A 19,227-nucleotide genomic window follows, 5' to 3' on the forward strand; every position below is an offset into this window, starting at 1 on the left:
GCGTTCCACAAGTAAAAGCCATCATTTAATTTCCAAAGGACTTGAAGCTTTTAAGACAATTTAAAAGCAATATCTGAAGTGCTGGCTTACAGGAGTGCCCACAATATCTAGCGTATTTTTAATTATCAGAAGAATGATGGTTCTGGGACACTTTGGAATACTATGAGGAAAAGAATACTTTTAAAGACATGGCTTGTTAAATTGAAGAGTATGATTAAATAACAACATATGACTGTTAACAGCAGTTTAGGTAGGTTTGAGAATGTATTTTCCTCTCAGAAAATGATTAAGTATTCAGTTTCCTTAAATGCATCACCTCTAAGGGAAAAAAACCCAAACAAAATAAAAAAGTAATAAAAACAATAAAAAACCCCAACCAACCAACCAACCAACCAAAAACCCAAACAAACAAAAAACCCCAACCAACCAACCGGAAAAAAACCAAAAAACCCAACAGGAAAGAGGGGACTATGTAACTGCACACCGCACTTGACCGTGCATAAGAAAGCCTAGAGATTTGCAAGAGCCTGAAAAGTTGAAATAAATCTGAAGGTAGAGATCATGTTCACCTTCTAGTCTACTATAAAATAGGGACTTCAAGGGCAAAGGGCAAAAATTGAAAGAATCAAAAGTTTTCTTTCTCAAGCTGTCTGTCCTCAATAAATCATCTCTCTGGTCAGCATTTAAACAACCTATGCTAGTTCTGTACTAGGATTCATTTCTCCTAAAACATTCCACCAATATTTCATGTCAATGAGGTCCATGGGTTGGATCTCTCTAAGGCATACAATAGAAGAGGAAAATCCCAGTCTTTAATAAAGCAGCCACACCAGTCAGAGTGCCAGGTAACTGCAAGAAACAGAAGAGCCTGGTGTTGGCTCAACAATGAATCCAGCTGTAGAAACAAAAGCATAAAGTGCAGAAAGAAAATCATGGAGCTGCTCTTTCAGAAAAGAAAAAGGAGTAAATCTCAGAATAACCCACTTGTGAATCTCAGGAAGTCATCTAGTTCCAGGCCTGGTGGAGGCAGGGCCAGTTTTGGAATCCCACATGAACTGCAGCTAGACACCTTACATTGCTCATTCAAGGTTTTCCAGTTTATGTATGATGTGCAGAAGGCACTTCAACACTTTACAAAGTCGAAATACTGTGGTCGTCCCTGACTGAATTTACCACAGCACTCTCAATCTTTAGCTGACAGGCATCTAATATTTCTATTGCTAACAGATCCTATTTTGATCCTCTTATGGCTATGACAAATTTTTTTATATTACATGACCAATCATGATATCATCCTGATGTGCATCTTTTATTACTGTTGGTTAGAATCGCTATTTACGATTACTTTTCCTGTACAATTCAAATTTCAGGGCTTAAAATCAGACAGCTGACTTGGAAAATATTAACCTATGATAGACTCTAACACTAAAACAGTTTTTCCAAGTTTAATAAATGGAAAATAATGTAGACAAAAAAAATTACCCCTCTCCAGTATGTCCCAAAGAGAAAAAAACCCACCCAACTATGCAAATTCAGAAAGCATGGGTATTATATTTGCTAAAAAGTAAGTAGCAAGAAAAAAACGCAAACTGTCTGGTTTGGTTTTTTTTCTATAGCAGGAAAAAATTCTGCTTTCAAAATAAGCCTATGAACCATTGGAGCTGTTGGCTTCATATGCAAGAAAACTTATGAGAGCCAGTGCAGTAACAGGCAACATACTGTCAGCACACAAAGGAAGAAGAGTTGTCAAGGCAAATGGTGTAGTGACAGGGAAATAAATACATGAAAGAAAAACAATCTGGAAATTCAGAACAAAAAAATCAGAATAAAAACTAAGCAATATATTATGGTCTCACAGAATCATAGAATCCCAAACACTTTTGCAACTTATTATATATTCTTCAGCTCCAGCATTTACTTGAATGACACATATGACACGGGACTTTAAAAGTCAGTTTTACATATATATTGCAGATGTGCTTCTGAAAGGTGCACCAGTCAGTCATTACTTCAAACAATTTAAGGAAATCTTCTGGCAAGAATTTCATTTATATTCAACATAGTAATTCCTATTCTGAAGGGCCTACAGTCAAAATGAGCAACAGGAGAACATGACAGCAATTAAATGATGACTTCAAGCACAGGTTCACTGTTTTTCTACTGCTTCTCTACTGACTGCTTTTGACTTCCAAATCGTTTGAGGTAATTACTTTATTTTTATTAGTATTGATGAAGTCAAAGATGCATCTTAGGTGACATACTTGGGGAGGGGTAAGAAGTTACACACGTCACACCCCTTTGCCAAAATAGATGCCTACCACTTGCTAGGCACAGTTCCTCATCTGTGTCTAGGTACCCAGACAGCAGCAACCCTCCTGCCTCAGCTTTCATTGCAAAGCACGTACTTCTACAGGTGTCTGAGAAGAAATAAAGCTTTTGATTTGCCAGCAAGTCCTGCACAAAGCTAGGCTAAAATCCTGCAGCTGAAAGATCTAAGGGCGGGCACTACCTGCACAGATAGCCACACAAGTGATCGTGGTCTCAGCAAAGCTATCACAATAACAAGGATGAACTGCTGCTGCAAAAAAAACTTTCCCCCCCAGACTTCCAAGAGGCAAGGTGCTAGTGATACAGGTATCTACCCCATCTTAGAACCTGCTCTCCCTCCCTTGGCTTCACTGTCCTACACTTGAAGGACATGACTGTAAAATACAGTACAGAGAGTTATGAAAGAAGCAACTGCTAAAAGAATGTAGTGCAACAACAAAACCTACAACCCCAAAACCCAACTGAAGCACTGCCCTGCCATCACCTGGAAAAGAAGGGATCGTGAATTGTTCAATAAATGCCACAGTATAAAGAGACTGCATTCGTTCATTCACTTTCATTTCACAAGGGGGCACAAAAGAGAGGGTCTGAATAGAAAACCTGTCTCTTCCCTTTATATCAAGTGTCCTAGTTAGGACAGCTGGGACCAGTTCATCACTGGATGGGTGTAACCCAAAACTGTGTATTCTATAGCCTTCCATGCCATTTCCCAGAAACTGTTTTCAATAGACTATTAACACCCTCTGCCCAGAGCAGCCTGACTCCTCAGGCTATAAACTAGGTGTTAAGAGGCCTGCAAGGTAGGAGGGTGGCTCCCTGTTCCTCATACCCTTTGTGAAACTCCCTGCTCTGAGGAAAGTACTGGGCATTCCTGCCTGAATTGGAGAATATATAATCTTGGAGTCTTGGAACTTTTTTAACCACTCATGGGATCCAGAGGAAGACTGCAGATCACCGCTCTCAACCAGACTGCAGACCACCACTCTCGACTGGACTGCAACAACCACTTTTGACAGACTGCAACAGCACTCTCACCAACAGGTTTTCCCCCTCTCCCTTTATTTTGGACTCAGGGGGCCCAACAAACACCACTCTGTTCGTGCCCCAGGGTGCTGGGTTATATATTTGGGTTTTGTGGGTTAAAACCAATTGTTTGTCTGTATAATCGTACCTATTGTATTATTTTATTAAATTGTTATTCTGACTTTTAATCTCTCTTTTCGGTTGAGTTCATTTTCCCCTGCTGGTTTACCTTTAAACCAGCACATCAAGTTAGGTATTTAATTTCTTGTAATGATAAGAAGTTGGGTGCCAATGTAAGCAAATTACTCACTGCTCACTTTACAGAATATTTGTTATAGTCTGAATCACTCAATTATATCACTCAACAACAAATGACCAAAAAAAAAAAAAAAAAAGAAAAATAACCCTGTTTGTAAACAGGGAGAAAATTACATATATGTTGTGAGGTCTAACACCTTTACAGCCTTGTCAGATAAGCTGACATTATGCTACTTTCTGTGACTCGTGGCCCTCTGAAACAGCTAATCTTTCTGCTACCTTTGCATCAGACACACCATTAAAATGACGGAAAGTATCACTGAACATTATGGATATTATGCCATTAGCAAAATTAATGAGGAACTATTTATATACTAAGCCCTCTTACACTGCCTTTTACAAAAGTTCAAAACAGTCTCCAAAAGCTTCTTCAAAATCTATAATGCACACAGGGAAGGCTAATCTACCTACGAAGAGACTACCTCATCCACCTGCAGTGACCTACTTGAGGGGCAAAATACTTGTGCTGAATGCCCCTTCCGAATACAGACAACTTAAAAAGCAGCAGGCCCAGTGAAGACTGCAATGTATTTAAAACTCTTCCTTCCTTGCCTGGTGGAGTCCTGCAGTAAAGACTGTGTGATCTTAACATTTGGAGATATTCCCAAATTACCTCTTCCACTGAACAGCCACTCCTCTAGAAGTAGACAGTAACATCTATAGTACAACAGCCAGGTCAGTTTGAAGTAAGAGTTGAGATTTAGACTTGGGAAGGAGCAGGCAAAGTGGCAGGCATCCTTCAAAGCTTAGCTAGATCCCCCTTCATGTGTCTTCATTGTGTGGTAGCTGTGAAGACTAAAAGACTCCCACTTCTGCTGCCCTCCTTGTCCACAAAGCAGCCTTTCCCTCAAAATTGCCGAGTTTACCTTTTCACCTGCCTGCTCCTGGAAGAGCACACAGCTTCAGTGAACAACTGGTCCAACTTTCTCCAAAAAACCCTGGCATGGTTCTAAGATTACTTCAAGCCCATGATGATGAATTCTGTTTTCTCCCACCCTGAATATTCTGTGTTCCATTGTGGAAACAATGGAATGTAAAGAGAATCTCAGAATGTTAAGAGGAACACCGGGGTCACTGTCTGATGGGGAAGACTTAGAAATGGAGGTGAATCTCGGTGCTCTTCTTTAGCAGCTACATCTGCCATCAGCTTCAAAGAAAGAAACCTATCCCATTCATTGTCTTCATGAGCCTTGCAACTCTTTGAAGGGAGGGGAGAAAAAATAATTAAGTTTCCTTTTGCACACAAACACAAGAAAAAAAATCTGAAATCAAAGTCAGTATATGTTTAAACAGCGTAAAAGAGAGATAAGTTTCAACCATTTTAAACCTTTTTTTCCCTGAGAGTCAGAAGCAACACAGTGGGAGAAGAACAGCCACAACACAGAAGCCACAAAATACAGTGGAATAGATCAAAATACAAAAGCAAGCAGATTCTAGACATCTTTGAATTATAATAATAATAATGGCCAGTCTTCGCGAGCGAAGATTTTTGGGAAAGGTCATTAACCCTTCCAGCCTGCGCAGTGGATTTTTTAGGTGAGACACAGCGTGCGCTGAACTGAGCCCACATTATTACATCTTTGAATTAAAAATATTTCAAATACCATACAAATATATAAACTACCACTAGATGTCAGTACAGCCTAGAGAATTACTAGTTCGACCCTCTGCTCAAGGCTGATAAAGGTATTAATTTAACATCTCCCACAACTGTCCAGGTACACAAATCCAGACCTGCCACCAGTCCTGAATGGAAAGAGTCACGTGAAATAGAAAGCCTCCCTTTCACACAGAGAAGCAGCCCCAAGGCTTGACATATCTCATTTGCATGTTATCAACATGAAATAAAAAACAAGCAACAAAGCTGGAAGAATAGACATAAATTTCTACTGCTGCAGGACATCAAGAACCAACTTGATACTAAATCTCTACGTAAGGTTCAATGCTTTCCTTCCTCATACTTGTCAGATTCTAACTATGGCATTCATCTTAGCCCCACACATTCCCATTCCCTCTGTTCCCAAATAGCTTTAGTCTCCATAGATTATGCTGCAAAGTGTCAGGGAATATTTAGCAGTCAGGTTGCTAAGCTAAATAAAGCTTTTCTGCAAAACAAGCATTACCATCTCTGTCCTTGTGCTACAGCAGAGGCTCCCTCCACCTTCTCCCCGTCTCTGATTTTTGACAAGAGTTGCAAAGGAAAGTGTCTCCAGAGCATCCCCAAATGAGGTGATTTTGCTTCAAAACTTCTAACAGTACCCTTTATCTCACTTCTTCATGCAAATAAATATCAAAATCTAAAATTTCTTGATGGTAGAAATTAGTTTCAGCATAAAAACATTTTTGCTGCTTCATGTCCAAATTCAGTTACACACCTGGCTACTGTTAACTAGAGAAGATTCACAGGCTACTTAAATTAAGAGCAGAACTTACTTTAGACCATTGGTGCAGAAATGAAAAACAATCAAAAAAGGAAAGAAACCACTCCCCCAACCCAAACATAATCTAGATTATTTAGTTTCAGCAAGTATTTTCAACTTTGCTAGTTTATAGATCGAGCTTTCTGTCCTACCACAATCAACAGGTCTGTCTTTGAAGCAAAAACATGTATTTAGAGAACACCAGAAATTGTAGAAATACCAGAAAAGAATCGTCAAGTGATTAAGAAACCTAACTTAAAATTTTTGCTTGACGTAGAACCAGTGGATGTTGGCGACATCTTGATTCCCATTTTGTGTGAAATATGCAGGTAAGCAAAGCAATATACATTGACCTATGGATATTTACATCACGAAAACTTCATTTGCAATTCATTTCTTAGGTATAAGACTAATGTAAGAAATCACGTTTATAATTTTAATTCTGCCTTGTTGCACAATCTTACAAAAATCTCTTGTATTTTCTTACCAAATGCAAACAACTCAGTGGTATATTCTTAGGTCCAATGTAAAGAACTTGAAAATAATATAATTAAAAGAAATGTGTTAAGTTAAAAACTGTGAACAGAAAATTAACGCTTTAGGCAGATGGCTAGGAAGAGAACTTACTGAAATATCTCTGTTGTGCTTTACGGGGTCGTTTTAGCACAGCTCTGAGGTTTCAGCTTCAGTATTAAACCAACCACACTCTTAGATTTCCTTTGCATGGTTTCATATCTCAGGCTGAATAAAATTGGAAGAGCAACAGAAGTACAGATACACAGAGGCTTTTTTTGAGCATTTCTTTTTTTTAACATAGACAGCTGGATAACTTGGGATATTCATATAAAAAGAGATATAAAAAGCAGAGAGACAAGACAGCATCCTGGAAGATTTATCTCCCATAATTTGGGGGGATATGGAGTACAAAATACCTATAAATTGAGCAGCAGCAAGTACAGAAAACTGCAGCTGAAGTACATTGCTTCGTGGGAAACCCCCAAACCACTTAAAATGGCATCCAAATTGTGTCCCAAGGAAGAGTGCCTCTAATTTCATCTAAACTAAGCCCTGAAACCTCCTTTCAATTCAGGTGAGCCATAAAATATCGGAAGTTTCTCTTGGAGGAATCTAATCACCAAAGAGGGAAGGCAAGTTTTGTTGCAAAGCAGACTAAGTGCTTAATTAAACATAAAAATTACAAGCGTGTTTCACCTTGCTTTTGAGTTTCATCAGGAAACCTTTCACAATTCCTATTTTGTTCCATACAACTGCAGGTCTTTGTCAGGTTAAAACAAGAGGTAATTTATGTGCACTCTCTAAATTGGAATTTTTAATTCATGATCTTGGCTCTAATTGTAACAAAGGCCCTTGAGGCTCATAGTTTCTCTCTGTTAACCTCTCTCCCTCAAATTCTCTACACGTAAACACTTGTTTCTACAACAGCTCTTCTGCAAGTCATTTTTCCCCACTTTTTTCACATTCAGAACATGCAAAACCCAAACCCAAGCATCTAAGTTTTACACATGCCACTTGCTCATTCTGAATTTGCTATGTCCAGGTGACAAGTACTATTCCAGTCACACTCTATTTAGGAAATCTCAAGAACATTACATCAAGAGTACATGACTCAACAGCCAGCTTGCACACTATGCCAGAATAATAGAATAGGTGGCTCCTTTCCCCTGGGAAATCTAGCTTCTTAAAAATCAAAGTTTTAAGAATGTAAAGAAGAATTTCAGCTTCTGCAGGAGTAAAATTGCAAAGATGCACTTAAAAGTTACTGAAGAGTTCACATCAGCAGCAAAGTTTGAGTAGAAAGAAGCTTACAGTTACTTACTATTTAGCACAACCTAATTTCCTAAAATCTTTAAATTAAAAGTTCACCCTTGACTTTCAAAGGGGTTTTTGCATCCTTCTTACATTACCTGAACTATGTTCAGCTAGCCTTTAACATTTCCTCTACACCCACCAAGTATTTAGGTCTGCTGCTGAATCAGCTGCAGCAAATGACATTCAAGCTGTGAGACTTTGACAAAGGCTGGCATTTCAATAGTTACATGGCAGTATTCAATGACTGTGCAGATGGAGAATGGTGGATGCATCTTTTTTCCTCAATGAAAAAGGTTCTAGATAAAGATGCTTTTAATAAAGGGTATTTGCCAACCTGAAATGCTGTCATTTTTATACAGTCAAGTGGGAATAAGGTTTAGCAGAATGTTTGAAACGCTTGTATATTCAAGTTTTCTTGCTGCTGTTGGTTTAAGAGTTCTATTAAATTCACAAAAAAGAATTAAGCAATGCAGAAAGCATTTCCTATTGCTAATAGCTTATAGTTCCTATAAGCATGTTAAAATAGTTTTGTTGGTTGATTTGTTCTTAATGAAAATCCCTTTTCAAGGATTTACAAATAAGTTTTTATGGAAAAGTATGCACTATTAGGGAATTTTCATCCTTGAGCTATTTTCCTCACCCGAGATCACTCAATTCTTCACTAAATACCCAGATTTTCATTTCATCTCTAAGCACAGTAGTTGCCTTAAATTTCAGTTTCCTATTTTCATCCTAGATCTTCTTCAGGTCAACTTAGCTAACAGTGTTCTCGACAAAGTCCAAAGATATTTGCCCTGTTCCATCCCTGTGTGTTTTTAGTTGTCAATCATCTTTTCTATGACAGTCCAGAACCAGCTCTTTTATTCCTGTACTCCTTCCTTCCCTATCAGAAGATATTCAATTTGTTTTTAAAGTGTAGATCTTTAAAAGCTCTACTGGAGCCCATTCAATCTCTGGAAGGTCTACTTTGCAGTTAAAAAAAAACAAACCTGCCCCCATTGTGAACATGGTCCAGAAAACTGCCTCTACTCCAAATCTGTATCCAATGGCACACATGCAATCTTTTTTCATCTCTCCATCACTTCGAGAAAAACATACCTGCCAACTCAAACACATCATTAATACTCGCAACTCCACAGACCCAGCCAAACACCTAGTTTTGCAGATTCTTTATGCATAAAATCTAAATTGCAGTCCTTTCAACTGATCCTTATCTTTCCATTTCATCACTCTTCCTCTTTCAGGTTTGCTTTCACACAACATTCTCCAGTGAAGGAAAGGCAAAAATCTTGCTGTGACTACAGTACATTCAGAAACCTACTGCCAGAAAGAATACTCTAAGAAGTCATCTCTTTACATCCTCACAGGGCTACCTGCCCCTTTTCAGCTGAATCAAACAGCTGCTACTATCATGGTTAAGGCCTATCAAGGCCTACAATCATCTTTGCCCTCAGTAAGACATCTTCTCTACCTCAAATATCACATGAGGTTAGACTCTGTTGTCCATGTTACAGTTTCTGTTAAGGCTCATTTGTGCTTTTTTCTACCTTGCCTTAACAGAAATGCAATTTCTGAGTCCCCAGCCTTCCTCAGAGTCCTCCTGTTCACACTGCCTACACTAAAAGATTTAAGAAACAAACTGGTGTTACCGAGTTACCAGCTGCACCAGCACTGCCTCACCTGACACTCCAACCATTCATGGATAGGTTAATCTACATGTATGGATCCAGAACTATTCTAGAGATTTCACAGAAACCATGGTGCTCGGCACCACAACATGCTGCAGTCACACTGAACATTTGACTGACAACTTATGAAGTCACTTAGTCTCAGGCTGACAAATTAGCAACACCAAATAAAAATTTGAGAGCAGCAACAGTCATTATTTGAAGCAGCAATACTGAAACTGAAAAAACCCAAAACTTTTTCAGCAATAATTTCACCACTTGGCCATAGACAGCAAAAAATCTCACCTGAACATACTTTCTTTTCTCCTAAATAGGCAGTAAACTTAAAACTTCTTTATTAGTATTTCAGTGAGGCTAATCACTATGGTATGTGAGCAACCGAAGATCAAGTTGCTCATCTGTATTAAACAACAGCTGCTGCAGGTTGAAAACAAGCAGGGCTTCACTTTTACAGAAACTCAGCTGAGGTTTCTGTTTAGCAAAGACATGTATTTGAAACAAGGCATGGATCCAGATCCCATTTGATATGGTTCTTCCCGATGCATAGATTTCAGGTAAATTCAATAGCTCCTCTCTCTCTCCCTCTGTGTGCTAACAGGATTAAGTGTCACATTTAAATTTTATCAAACTTCACTTTGTTTTCTCACCCCTTCCCTGAATTAGCAGATTACTGCTGAAGCAGGCAATGAACACACAGCTTCTCCCACTCGTTAACATCACGAACACGCTGTGGCACGGATCCAAGCCCTGTTTTCCTGCAGAGGATATAGCTTCTGTGGATGTGAACAATCTCCAGCAAAAGCTTAACACATCGTCCCATTTCCTCTGTTGGAAGGGAGTCTCCCAGCTTTTGCTCAGAACAAACAGAGTCCTGGAGCCAGCCCATGGATAGTGTTTACAGAAACAGCAATGTCACCAATAGAAGAGATTCAAATACTTCGGAACAAAAATAGTCTGAAGGAAAAAAGAAGCAGCAGTATTTTTTTTGCATGAAAAAGTAGTAAATTAAGCATTAGTCAAATGTTGATACAATTTTTTTAGCTATTTTATATGGAGGCTTCCTTAAAAACCATATCTATTTTACTGTGGTTAAGGTAAATCTTATGCTGAACAAAGGAACTGAAAGGTACCAATTTAGCAACAGTTCTGTGTTTCCATCCCCACCTCTCCTCTTGCTGCCTAACTTACATATGTACAAATAAGAAGCCCAAGTAGTGCTAATATAAAAGAACACTTTTTTTGTAGTGGGATTTGCTTTAATTTTTTTAAACACACTGAAAAACTTAAGACTGCCCCAACTTTGTGAAAATATAAAGGGTAGCTGAAGTATTTACAAAGGTTCTGCACCATCTGTAATTCTTCATACATGCACTTTGACAACCTGATTTAATTAGTATCAACCTTTCACCACTTAGCATGCTGCTAAGTATTAGTCTATTTTTATTTTATTTATTTTAAGGAAGTGGAACAATACAGTGGTCATCAAAAATAGCACATCAAAATAGTACACCCTGTACCCTGTACTTAAACAAATAAATACAGAAAATTATAATCCAAGAGTAAGATATATAAATATAAACTCTAAGTTTCAAGAAGTTCATGAGAATTATAACTTTTGGAAAACCCAGTCCATCTGGTAATTGAAGTGGCTTCAATCTCACAGTTACTAACACAGGAACGGAGCAGAAAGCTACTCTCAGCATCCATTCTGCCTATGAATCAAACTTGTAACATCATATGGTCAAGGTATAAGACAAGGCAAGCAGGCATAAGAGAAAAATGCATCACATTTTTTTCTTGCTTTTACCTCACTTCCAGTCTACAATCTGCCTGAGGACTATGACAGACACAACTGGTAGGAAGCAAGAGGCAAAGAAGTGTCAGAGACAACGTGAATATCCAGGCTCCATCCAAGAAGCAGGAAGGAAGAAACTTTAGGGTCAGCAGCAGAAGATAAGGGCAGAGATAGGCTCTAGCATAAGACTTTTCATAAGTAAATGGCTTGGCAATAAAAATAATATTTTTTAAACTTTCCATGCCTCCTCCCACATTGAAGCTGCTAAATCTCATCCTGATGCCCTGTTCAGGGCTGTGAATATTTATGCAAACATGAAATGGTGCTACTCACCTCCAGATGTTCTCTCTGTACAAAAATTAGCAGGCTACTTCTTACAAAATTAATTTGCAAGAAACCTCTTCTAGACCCAACCAAATAGCGGACAGAGGCTTCATTTTCTTTCCCAACTCTTAAAACACCAGGAAAGTTTGGAAAGAGCATAGGAAAAAAAAAAGAAAATAATTTTAAAATAAATAAATAAAGCAAGGAAGCCAGCAACTGCCTACAGTTTGCCTGTGCCCTTTCTGGTTAAAGATGAGGGCAGGCAGCTAGTTATTTCAGATAGACTCCATTTAACTTCCTGGAATGAAAGTCTGCCAAGTATTAAAGGGAGAAGAAAGGGATGTAAGCAGATTGTGTACTTCCTTTCTAGAGATATTTTTTACTAGCATTGCAATTCTACGGTTCTTACTAAGGGAACTGATGTGTTAGCCAGAGTTCAGCAACACGCTTCATTCAATCTCCACTTCCACAGTTGGTGGAAGTTATTAGCGTGGTGCTAATAACACCAAGGCTCTGGGTTCGATCCCCGTACAGGCCCTTCACTTAAGTCCAACTTAAGAGTTGGACTTGATCCTTGTGGGTCCCTTCCAACTCAGAATATTCTGTGACTCTGTGATTTATCACTTCAGAATGATGTTCAATTTTACATCACGTGTCTTCGACTTCTTTAGAAAGACAGAATGCTGACACAAGTTTGCTGCATTAGAATTTATGGCAACAACAGTTAATTTCTCTAACCAGATCTGAAAGCATACACCTTATTTTATTGTTTAAAGTGTCTGAAGGCTTAAAATAAACTGAGAGCTGACACAAAATATAGTAAAAGCCTATAATATATACTAGCCTCCAAGTATGACTGCATTCAAGGTATATTAGTTACTTTTTTGGTCAGCTCAAAGAATCGTTCGTCCCGCCAGCTGATATTTCTCTCCAAGGAGAAGAAAAATGGTTTCACGAATCAATTCCAGCAAATTAGAGTATTAGCAACGAGGCAAAATGCAATCAAATCAAAGTGATGATTTACTGCTTACAATGAAAACTACAGAATTTATACCTTCAGATGTTCTTTTCAGTAATCAACTGATATTCTGTAAGACAGTTCAAGAAATTCAATGCAAACTATTTCTTAATATATGATGTATGTCACAACCCTGATTTAGTTCATGATGCAATTTTAGCACATGCTGTTTCTGCTCATATACTTCACATGTCAGAACAGATTTGCTGCAGCCACAGAAACATCTTCGGAAAGTTAAAAATTACTTGCTTCTAAGGCAAAAATGCTTTATCTGTACATTACAAGTTGAATTGTATGTGTTTTATTAGGAGCTATTGAATCTCTAGGAGCAAACATGCCTCACCAGTATCCAAAACAGACAGCGGACGCTCTACAGATGCAGTTAGAAATGTTGGCTTGTTCTATAGCTCTCATGGAGGAGAATGTATATGACACTACCTTTAAGTCAGTACACCCAGCAAATGCGGTCTGCCACCAGTTTAGAAAACTTCTCTGCAAGAGGAGCACTGACAATGGTATGACCAAGTATAGTCACCCATGTCCTAAGACATCAGACAGTTAAAAGTCAGAAGCTTTAGGGACTTAAAGCACCAACATCTTTCCTAAAAACATTTTAAATCTGTTTTAGCTATGATGAATGAGTACATTTACATAGTCAAGAGGAGTTGTAGACAGTAAGCACTTCTGAACACAAGGCAAACCACACACACCTCAAGGTAAGTACCCAGGTAGGAATATCTAAGCTTCTGCCCCGCTGTGTGAGCACCTTCATAAACATCAAACATTAAGTTGGCAGTGGAAAAAAGACACATGTATAACCACAGAAAAGGCTTAGAACTGGGTTCAGCTGACACCACTGCAAGGAAGATTATTTCCATACCTTTATTTTATGCTTGCAGCTTTTTGTCTGTGTCATAATGAGAAACAGTTATTCCTTCTTCCTCTCAATGTATGTCCACTCAGCAGTATAAGAGCTAAACCACTCTAACATCAGTGATACAGACAGAAGATCCAAATCATTCCAAAATAACACTGTTCTCACAAGCAGCAACTGCAAAATGCCTGAAGCAAAAATGTGTCAAGTGCCAAATTTTAGTTATTCAAATCCTGTCGTGTTCTCCTTTTCCTAAAGCTACCAATTTCATTCCATTTAACTAACATGTGAAAATCTTCTAATTCCATTTTACTAACGTGGAGAACCTGAAGATCTTCCTTTTGAAAAGGAGAAATGCTCAGATTAGGAAACTTGCATGTTATTTTTCAGTATGAGTTCACATCTCGTTTACAATCGGATTCTCAGCTCAGCACACTGACATGGAAGGGAACGTAACAGAAAAATAAGATCTGTTAACAAAGCTGGTATCTGCAGTCAGTTCCTCTCAGGAATGAAACACCCAACTTTCCAGGACAGCACTAGATATATTCGTATAAAATATCTTTGCAACAGAAATGAACAAAAGAACAACAAGGCTTCTTTACAGATTTCCTTATACAAGACATAAAATCCTTCTGTGTAGATAGTTGCTATGGTGCAGACTTAAGGGGAAAAAGAGGGGAGATCAGACTTCTTGTTTACAGGTTTCCAATATGCTCCACTTGATCCATCTTGAAATTGAAACCCTTCAGCTTTCTGTCTTTAGGCTGTCAGATGATAGAGAACAAACACAGTGTTAGCAACTTTATAAAGCTCCCACATTTTCTGCACAGATCTAGAGAAAAACATCCACAGACAGTAGGGACAATCTAGTTTCAAAAAGAATAAAAGCCATGCTAAATCCTGAAAGACTTACTAAAGAGAAAAGAGACTTACTCTGGGAATGAAATGCCAGATTAGCTTTGAACACTGTCAACACTTCACCACAATGTAACACTGCATGGACCTATAAAAAAAATACGCTTGTTTCGATATTGTCAGGCAAAATCCTGATTCTTCTGAGAACTTCTTACACAGGTTTTATCCAAACAGGTATGCCCGTCTATTTACAGATTCAAGAAAAATAAGACAAAGACATTTACGGTAAGATTCAACTCTCTAAGACACCTAAACCATATAAAGACACAGCTTCTGCTACAGTCAAAAAAGCCTACAGAAAGACTCAGTTTATCCTACAGCAGACACTTGGGGTTAGTTCAGGTACCTAGACACAGGTATTGGCTGTCAGTTTAAGTGCCTTGAGAGTTTCACCTCACTTCCAGTGGCCTTATGCAATTTTCACCAACACTTTAGTGATCCTAATTGGCACTAGGTTTAGGTAGGGGACCAGAGGGCTACTATCCAGGCCCCACTGACTCTACCAAGGAAATTTTCACCAACTAGGAAGACAGAGAGCACAGAAACTTGGTGCAAAAGGATGAAACTTAAATGTTCTTCATCAGTCATGAACAGAATGCATCCTTTATCTTTTGACAATTGACAAGAACTTAGCTATCACTTTTAGAATACTCTTAGACTGTTCTTTATTGTGGTTCTGGCGCTATGTAAGAGTTTTGGCCTTTGCAGTCACTACTTTAGGGTCCCATTTTCTACAGAAGCAGCCAAATGTAATTTCTTCTCTAGATCCCTTATTCACTAGCCAGAAGATTAGTCTAGAATCTTCTTGCCAAGAACTTCTATATAACCTGGTCTGCATAAACTGTCTTAATCAACTTTTTTTTAGTACAGTGCATAAAACCCACTCATACAGAACAGGTTAGTTCTACCATTCAGTCAGTGACCAGTCTGGTTCTATCATACACTGTGCTTTTATTGAACATGCAGGGTGAGGTTAGAAATTACCACCTGATCTTACCCAACCCAGGACAATTCCAAGGTTTAGGAACTTAATGATGCAGTCTTCCTAAAATACGTACAAGTTCCCTGCATGAGGATGCCTTTAAAGACCTCCAGAGGGAGATGCTGTCCAATTTCTGGCATTTAAATTGTTTCAAACATCCATCTTAGGCATCATCACTGGCCACACCAGCATCTTGCTACAGCCTGCATATTCTACTCTGTCAGGTCAGGAATTCAAAACTCAAAAATAAACAGGAGAGGAAACAAGACATGTGACAACTTTCAAATTCTATGGCAGTTTTCTTGCACCCTTTAGAGTGTAACTTATTCATGCCCCAAATGCTATTGTTTGACATCATCTATTTATATTTCTTTACCTTTACTGTTTGAACAATGTGTAAAAATATTATTTTCCATATTGTCACATATGCCTAGAAAGCTTAAGTAATGCCCCAAACTGTTTACTCCCCACTGCTAGCAAACAGTTTACACTGAAACAGTAGCATCTAATGTCTACTTGTGCTACTACCAGCACTACAAGAAATCTGAAGAAGAAAAAACCAATACACTGGAGGGTATTGGCATAGCCTTCTTTCCATCATTTTTTTGGTTCTTCCATCTTCTGGGATTTGTTTCCAAGAGAAGATCATTAATTTCCTGGCTGTTAATCCTGAACCACTCCTGACTGCGTTCTGCCTACAGAAATCAGACCTTCACCAAGTCCGGACTGGGACAGAACAACCACTAACTTTTAAACACTAGGGAAAATACTGTCCCTTCACGTTTACAGGCATAAGTAGTTCTGCTTTCTTTCCCATTTATTTAACAAGCACCGGAATGATTCTGCTAATGTAGCTATAACCCAGTTCTCATAGCTCAGAGATAAGGGACACTGTGCAAGGAAACCACCAGGCATCCCGTGCTTCTATAGCTATACTCATTACACACAATCCACCCAATAGTAGGGATATTTAAGAGAGTCACAAGGTTCCCATGGAGAGAGAGCTGAGATTTTGTCACATTTTATTCCAAATCTACTGAAAACAGAAGAGCTTTTGCCCAGGCAATTCTGGTAAGTACTTCCAGCATTATCCTGGCTTGCCAAACTGCATTTAGATTTTGCTGGACTTATTTACTTGTTTAATATGCTCAGAGAAATAGAAATATTTGTTGCTGTAGATAATTTGGCTTACTTTGAAGACCTGGAACAACACTTAAAGATGAATCAGAGACTGACTGACTTAGGAATTTGATATATTAACCTCAGCTCATAGTGGTGTTGCATGCTGAAGTGCTAGAAGTAATCCATAGCACAGTTACTTCAGGTCTGAGACCAGACAACTCTCTGAACTCTCAAACGACAGTTTCATTGTGTTATTTTTATATAGCCAAGTTCTTGCCCCTTTCAAAAGTACTATCCAACACGAGCTGTAAGATGATCCTGAAGATCCACTTTAGGAGTCAAAACAACACAACTGTGTTTTAGGACAAACTCAGCATTCTTTGCTGATTGCATGGAAATAAATCCTAAAGCCTTGATTTTCAGAAGAGATTAAGCATTCAATCTCTCTCTCTCTCTCTCTCTCAAACACAAAGTTACAGCCCTTTAAGACCCCTTTAGTTAAAGGCTGATCCCTCCCACGCTGTTGTCCCTACCCTCACTCCCCACAGGGCCAGTCAGTGCTCTGCTTCCACCCTGTCAGTGAGGCACGCAGGAATGCTTTTGATCAGATGCATCAGAGGTACGCTGGTGACATAGCTTGCCTGACAGAATCATGCTCTACAGTTTGACTCAAAACATGGAGTGAAAATACTGAAGTATTTCAAAAACATTATCTGCAGTACTTGTTTTCAAGGTTTTGTTACTGTTTCTCCATTGTTTGTCCATTCCACATTTTCAGCTTTACTAGCTTGCTTTTTCTCCCTTTTTTTTTTTCCTGGGCAAGGCCTTCCTTCTTCACGCTCTCTCCATTCCGCCATCTCCCGACATTACCTCACAAAAGACGAGCGACGTACCTGGTCATAGCCATGGTCCAACTATCCTCAAAGCACATACTGCTAGAGAAAAATATGAAATACTGCTCAGGCTTACACAGTGTCATTTTTCTAGCTCCTGACTGTTATAATATAAATTCATCTTGGAGGCATAGCATTTCATATAATTCTTTCCTTTGCCTTTTAAAAGCACATATTCTTAAAACTTCTTTAACCCATTATTCAGTAGGCATCTATAATGTATTTTTCACAAACAGAAAAAATCAAGTATAAACATACCCTACATTTCTGGTTTCTAAATGTGTATACATACATATTTTGGTTGCATTCACGTTGAACAGTACCAACTTGCTTCCTAAGAGATACAGCTATGGATCTAGAGGAATACCTGTGGATTCCTCTAGATAAACCAACAAAAAAATAAACCAAGAGAAGAGAAAGACTCAAAGTCTCTCCACTCCAGGGAAACATACCACTCAGTGATGATTCTTCACTGAGAGTTTTAAATCTGTTCACCAAATTATTATCCCTCAGATATGCTAATTTTATCAGGATGTTTGGGTTGCCATCTTCAATATCCTGAAAACCATCATAAAGGCTTGTATGAGGCTATCAATCTGCCTGACTTAACATGAAATAAAATAAAAAGACAACATAATAAATGAGTTTCATTTCCCAGCAGGACCTACTCCACTTATCTACTTTGGTCCAAGTCCTATTTCAGGATTTCTGTGCAAAACCATGTTAAGCTGACAGTCTATAAGAAATTGTACACTCTACTCACCCAGTTAAGCCCTGGCACAACTTAGTTTCCATCTGTAATCTGAAGTACTCTAATTTTAGATTAGCAATCCACAGAGTTTCTTATATTACTCCTCTCGCATTCTTCGATACAAGTTACTGGCATCTTCTAAGCTATGTCCTATTTTAATAGCTGTTGTTAAACATCCCCCTGGCTGCTAAAGTGGAAAGAAAGCCATCAACATCTGACTAAAATCCAGCTTTTTAACCACATACCTGACAAATCTATAGAATATAGTCTTTAGGCACTGCTCTATAATTTTGACTGCTACCTGGTTGTGAAACACCAACATTAAAATTACTTTTGTTTCTAATAAAAATCTTTCTTTCTCTGACTGTCCAGCTGTCCTCCCTTCACCCATGTAATTTTCTTACTAATTTTATACGTTGCTTCATTATCTGCTAATTTATATTCATGGAATAAAAGCTGACAGACATCTATTTAGGGATTTCTTGTGCCAGGAGGAAGGGAAAGAATATTTTTAAGCGCCATTTCCACCTCTGTTCTCAGGCATTTTTATCTTTGCTATCTCCCTTGATTGTGGATTCATCCACAACCAGTAAGATTTTTGTAAGCCATTCAAAAGCGTTACATTTTTTTCTGTTCATATTTCATCTTTCCCCTTGTGTTGTTAAAAGCCTTCTACCTTTTGAATTTCTTCCTTTGAGGAAACGGACCTCTATAAGCCATGATACCCACACCTTAAGTAGTTAACCTAGACTGACTTTGAAGCTAAAGGAGAGAAATAAGCAGGGCAACTGGGGATAAATCATGCTATTCCTAAATTCATATAGAATTGTCCTGTAAAAGGGCCTCTCCTTACTCATTAAAAGCCTAAAACAGTCCAGCTCGGCCATATTTAACTACAGCACAGGTGTAATAAGTTCAGCAATATGAATCCATATTATAGGTA

The 19,227-nt window shown here is 38.5% G+C and overlaps 1 long non-coding RNA gene across 1 annotated transcript in view; it reads right to left on the reverse strand.

Annotated features, from left to right (window-relative positions):
- LOC114000869 overlaps window positions 1-19,227 on the reverse strand; it is a 38,023-nt gene that overhangs the window by 727 nt on the left and 18,069 nt on the right. The gene's annotated exons all lie outside the window — the stretch shown is intronic.

Source organism: Pipra filicauda, unplaced genomic scaffold, assembly GCF_003945595.2.
Source record: "Pipra filicauda isolate LSUMZ 115617 unplaced genomic scaffold, ASM394559v2 scaffold365_size864120_pilon, whole genome shotgun sequence".
In the NCBI taxonomy this organism is placed as follows: Eukaryota; Metazoa; Chordata; class Aves; order Passeriformes; family Pipridae; genus Pipra; species Pipra filicauda.